At 36.4% G+C, this 6,317-nt stretch overlaps 1 long non-coding RNA gene across 1 annotated transcript in view; it reads right to left on the minus strand.

The window, feature by feature from the left end:
- Positions 1-407: 407 nt before the first annotated feature.
- LOC124108831 (uncharacterized) overlaps positions 408-6,317 on the minus strand; it is a 33,900-nt gene continuing 27,990 nt past the window's right edge. The window contains exon 2 of the long non-coding RNA XR_006856788.2: positions 408-5,132. This is a non-coding gene — a long non-coding RNA (uncharacterized LOC124108831). The remainder of the gene's footprint in view (positions 5,133-6,317) is intronic.

Consider the following 6,317-nt stretch of genomic DNA (forward strand, 5'->3'; position numbering starts at 1 on the left):
CTAATTAGGTCTTCTAAAGTTTGAGCCACACCTCCACAAAATTTTTGTTATATTCACCTATCATAAATTTCTTAATATTTTATTTAAATTAACTTTCAAAACATTTAAAAAACTTTGAAAAGGAAACTAATATGTGTTGTTTCTAATATTAAATAAATATACAAAACATTCATGTGGGAATAAAAAAACCACCCAAGCTATAGTGAAAACTTAAAGCAGTACTTTGCTTTCTTTTATTGTGGTTTTGAGACAGATACATGTTGATGGAATATGAAATCTATTGTAGTGGATACAAGCATAGATGAAAGGAGATGCTTACCCCTTCCCCCCAATCTCCTGTAGACTAGCTACTACAAACAAAATGATAAACAATTAGATTGCTACATATGAAACCATTATAGCCAGGCTTAGAAGAAAATTTTTTGATTTTATTAAAATCTCAATCATTTCAAATATAAAATTTTGTAGGTGTAAAGGGAGAAAAGATTTGTAAACAATATCTTAGAACTTCATTCTTTCTTTTTTCAGAGCTTCTTACCATTTTTCAAAGCAGTTTATTATACCTTATCTGATTTGAATCACATAGTAAGCCAATGAGAAAGCAAGCGTGTGAGTCACAGAATCATTATCATATTTTTAGGCTTTTAAACAGCAGAAGAGAAGCAGGACATTCCCTCAAGATGAAGCTAACTAAAATACTAGTTTTCTTTTCTTGGACAGGAATTAGATTGAAAATAAGTGGTTCAGGTTGGATGAGAAAAAAGTTATCTGCCTTCTACCTGCATCTCTATTTTTTTCTTATGTTCAATTAGACAATTACAACCCAAAGCAATAAAATGTTGAAAAAAATAAAATTAATTACTACTCAAACCCTCAACTATTCTTTTTGTAGGTTATATTCCAATATGACCACAGGTTTACTTTTCACAGCTGTTATTTCTCCTTTCTCTCTTTTCTTCCTAACATATAAGGTCTCCTACTATTACCCCCAATTTACAACTAAGGAAAATGATTAAATGAGCTGTGCAAAGTCACATGCAGGGCTGGAAAAGGACAGGACCAATACAAGAAGCCAGAACTTTTTGTACTTCATTCTGAAGTTCTTTCTACTATACCACACTGCCTCACAAAGGAAAGATGTCCCAATTTAAAAGAGAATCCACAAAAATCTAAACTTAAGAAATAGATCAATTAAGATATGATCCTTTGTTTACATAAAGATTTACCACTGTAAGAGCCCTATAAATTTTGAAAAATTTCCTTCTACATAATTAGACCTAGTCTGTAGCCTCAAGGAGCTCATATATCATTTTCCATTTTGACAGAAATCCTACAGAAAGGAGAATATTTAGAGGTAAAGACTTTGGGTCAATATCCAGTCAATCAGGAAAGAAAATACAACATCTTGGAAACTGTAATGTATACCAGTGGAGAAAAGATGATTGAAGTTAAAAACAGCTCCGCAGAAGCACATGGGTAGCCCCTGGTGCAATGCTCCTGTGCGTAGTTATGTGGGCTGTTTATGTAAGAAACCTCAGAGGATAAAGCACAGCTACAAAACGTTGGTCCAGTTTTCCGTAAGCCCAGGCATAGTGAGAAAGCAGACTCCTTTTACCACCAGGCCTAAGTTCCATATTGAGACTCATTTAAGAAATTTGAAAACCTGCCCTCTGACTTAAGACTTGAGAGAAAGTATAATGCATTCTCAAACTGAATCAACATCAATAGGGTGCTCATTAGAAATGAAGATTCTTAAATTTCAGTCAAGATCTATTAAATCTGAATGCCTGGAGGATGGTTTGGGAGTCTGTTTTTAAACAAGCTCTCCAAGTGATTGGCAGAATAACATTCAAATGTAAAACCCACTGATAGAAAGAAGATAGTGGATACTTAAGAATATTAATGTTTCAGCCTTTCACTATAATGTTGTTATGTCCAAATTGTCCCCTTCCATGACTGTTTACTTGGGGGAATAAAGGAAGGTATGGGTGTTCAGCAATGACAGTAAAACATATTCAGATGTGTAGGGTTGATCTAAGTGAGTTCAAAGTTCATTTCCATTCTTGGAATCCAGCTCATCAACTGCATGGAGGTCAAGGGAGCAATGGATATGTCTATAACTGATGTGGATGGAACTCTGAAGAAGGCAAAGAAACTCAAACTCATGAAACAAATTTTATAAACTAAGTTATAGGTTAAAAAAAAGTAAATAAAAAAACAAGAAGCTATATTATCTGGCCTCTTGATTCCCTCAAGAAAGTACTTTCACTATCAGGGTAAAGAATGAACAAGGTGTTATGACTGTCAATTTTCAGTGAGTTCTTCAAAGTTATGGCTAACATAGGTCTTGTACAATGGCCTTCCAGGGCTAGAGGCTGTTGTTCTATATATTTGTTTCTGAATATATAGATTTAAGAAATGAAGAATAAATTTAAGAAATGAAGGAATGAAACAAGGTGATGAATACACAAGCCACCAAGAGAAACAATCTAAAACTTAAAGTACTTCATATTGCTTAAGGTACTTTTTTTGTCATATTGAGTTTTTTTGTTTGTTTGTTTTTTGGTTCTAGGGATTGAACTCGGGGTGCTTAACCACTAAGCCATATCCCCAGCCCTATTTTGTATTTTGTTTAGGGACAGGGTCTCACTGAGTTGCTTAGGGCCTTGCTAATTGGCTGAGGCTACCTTCAAACTCGTGATTCTCCTGCCTCAGCCTCCCAAACCACTGGGATTACAGGCGTGCACTGCCACACCCACTGTGAGTTTTTAAATGATGTCTTTAAAGTAATTATGCTTGCATAAACAGAACTATCGCCCACGTCCAGCACAGCAATGGATTCAGGGTCAATCCGCATGAACTGGGCTAGCAATGAAAAAAACCACACAAACACAAAATACTTTTGGGGGGGGTCAAGGTTGGCTCTGTGACCTCACCTCAGCTCCACACTGGGCAGTGCTGGAAAGAGCAAGAGGCAAGAGAGCGAGCACACCCAAAACCCCCATATTTATTGGGGAGAAGACTTTCGATAGAAGATTCCACCCAAATAAGGCAAGGGGTAGGGTTTCGAAGGTAGAGTCTTTCTTGGTGATGTCCTGTGGTCAGCAGATTGATTGACACCTTGGCAAATCACACCCATCTCAGGTGCTGTGCGGGATCACAGGCAGAGTGCGAGAAAAGGCACATTTGCTTTGCACAGCCCAATCAGCAAGCAACGCCAGACCAGTCCCCTCATACACTCAAATGCGCATAGCTCACACACACAGCCCATGGATGGCTCCTAACACAGAACACTTACAAAAGCTATAGACTAAAATTGTCACAGTGTTGAGCTTTACAATTTTGTTAAATGAACAACTTCACTTGATGTACTTTCAGAAGTATGAAATAAAGATATAACCAGCACTTTCTGAATATTACAGTTCTAATACCCAGAGTAACAATAAATAGTATCAGTTGAGAAGTATGATCATTTTTCTGTTTCTTAGAAAAGCATCAAAATTAACATAAATTTAGTTTGTTAAAAGCAGAGTTTTATACTCTTTTTAAAAAAAAATTTTTAGATGTTGATGAACCTTTATTTTATTCATTTATTTATATGTGGTGCTGAGAATTGAGGCCAGTGCCTCACACTTGCTAGGCAAGTGCTCTACCATCCAACTCCCTATCAAGTACTCTTACTCTGTAAGAAAGTGAATCTTTAAAGGTCAGAAGTCCACAATGAGTGACTGTTTAAACAAATATATTTTTTTAAGTTATACATGGACAAAATATCTTGTTTTATTTATTTATTTTTGTAGCACTGAGGATCAAACCTAGTGCCTCACACATGCGAGGCAAGCGCTCAACCACTGGGCTATAACCCTAGCCCGACAATGAGTAACTTTAGAAATAAAGAAGGTGAAGAGTGTGAACTAACCAGAAGAAGAATTTGAAATCCTTCTTAACTCCTTGGTTGCTCCAGATTTCTTTGTCTCATACAGAGTTCTACATGTACTACAGTTTTGACATACTTAAAATTATCTGTTTCTAACTGAAGAAAAAAAAATTTCTAGAAAGTAAAATACTTAAAATTTGTGGGATGTTTATTAGTGCATATATATCAGAAATTTTATAGACATGCTTTTAGATGCAAGGTAAAAACCTTCTGGTTAAAATATCCCTTGCAAGAATCCTGTGGAGTTGGTATCAATATTTTCTTTTAACAACTGATAAAACAGTGGCTCAGAGGCTAAGTGACTTGTCTGAGGACCTGCAGGAAAACACCAGTGGGGAGACTGGAACAGAAATTTTTATTTTGAAACTGATGCCTTTTCCATTATAATATGCTTACTGCCTTGGGTCTGTGGACCCCACAAAGCATTTATTTTGACTGCTTTAAGGTGTTCGGCTTGCTGGCCAAGAACTCAACATCATCTCTTTATTTCTTTATTACCTGTGAGCCAGAGTTACATCAAAGCCATTGGTAACATGAAAAATGTAACTCCTTGACCCCTCTATTGTAGAATAAAATTCCTTTGGAGTTTCAAACACACGTACTGAAGGCTTACTAGGTGTCTGGTGCTGGGGATACAATGGGTCAATAGACAAACCCTAACCTTGAGGAATTCATATTCTAGTGCAAGAAACAGGATAGCAAACACGAGAACAGACACATTCAGTGAGTGACCTAGGATTCTGAAGGTACCACAGCGTAATGGGAGGAGGAAGATGGGGTACATGACAGCTGTGACAGACAGTGTAATTAAGGAAGGCTTCTCTGAGATGTGAGTCCCTGCTGAGACTCCAATGATGAGAGAAAGAAAACTAAGAGGCAGGAACATCCTCAGTGGAATCCAAGAATAACCAAAAAGGTCAACATGGCCAGAACAGGGCGAGTGTCCCAGTACACGGTGGGAAGGTGGTATATCAAGAAAACCCACATCCATAGAAGGGCACGTATCTGCAGCAAGACGAGGAAGAATGGTGTGCAGAAGGCCAGGCTGCTGTCAGACAGGAAAGATGGCAATATGTTGGCATAGCAGGTTCTCAGCTCAACAGCTATGCCAGCATCTTGCCTCCTCTCCGGTTCCAAGTTACAGGAGCAATAGAGGCCTCAGTAGTGTTTTGTTTTCTGAGATCTCCTCTTCCACCTGAGGAAGGAAAACACAATCATTAATTGAAAATGCAAGCTTTTTTTCCTAACACAGTGTTCCTTAGAGTGTCTGATTTTAAAGACAGTTAAGCACAGGAAGGTTGTGGCTAGTTCCTTTTTTAAAAAATGGCTTTTGATCTAAAATGAACCCTCAGAATGTTTACTAACTGCTTGTGAAATGACAGGGGGAAATTCTGACAAAAATTCCAAGTCATAAAGCCTAAAGTTGATGACAGTTAATTATAGGCTATTACAACCATATTCACAGTCCACAGCACATCCCAGTGACTCACAACAATTTTATTTTTAGTCTAATAATTCTACTTGGTCAATTTCTGCCACTCAGATATACTTAAACACTATTAAACTATTACCCTACAGTGTGTAAGTTAGTTTACTGCTTCATGTGCTCTTAAAAATAATGCTCTTTTGAGCCAACAATTTCCAGCTAGAATTTACTGCACAAATACATTTGCAAAGTACCAATAAGTTGTATATCCATGAAGGTTCACTGAAATAATGTTCTTAATAGTAAAAAAACAGAAATGCCCTGAATGTTCATCAATATGATTGATATTGGCTAAGTACATTTTGACACAGTCATAAAATAAAGAGTATTTCACGGTCCTTACAAAAGATTAAGGCATAACAATAACGACACTATGTAGGATAGTGATGCTATTGTTTAAGGAAGAAGTATGAAAACACATACACAGACAGACACACACACACACATATCCTGAATATACAAAAAAATTTTTTCTTGAAGGGTTCATGAGTGATTTATTCTTTTAAATGATTATTTCTCACTTTAAAAATAACTAGAGAGAATTAAAAATGTTGTTCTCTTTATACATGTTTTTATTAAAACTTAATAAATATTATTTATAAAAAAGAAATAAGCACAAGATATATTACACAGGTAAAACATTTAGCTAGAGTTCTACCAAGATACAAATAAGAGAGAAGCATACTCAGAAACAAAAGTTGAGTGTTTCCTAAGTTTGGTACGAGGTGTACACACATGCTGTCACTTGCTTACGTATATGCAATATACCGCATGTGTTTCTCATGTGGGAAGTGGGTGCCATGGTTCTATTGCACAAGACCCTATAAAACCTTGTTCTGGAATTTTTAACTGATGAGAAAGATACTAACTAATGTAAGAATATTTAGGAGTTTT

Source organism: Marmota monax, unplaced genomic scaffold (assembly GCF_021218885.2).
Source record: "Marmota monax isolate L192 unplaced genomic scaffold, Marmota_monax_Labrador192_F-V1.1 WCK01_AAM20220418_F8-fsc00033, whole genome shotgun sequence".
NCBI classification, from domain to species: domain Eukaryota; kingdom Metazoa; phylum Chordata; class Mammalia; order Rodentia; family Sciuridae; genus Marmota; species Marmota monax.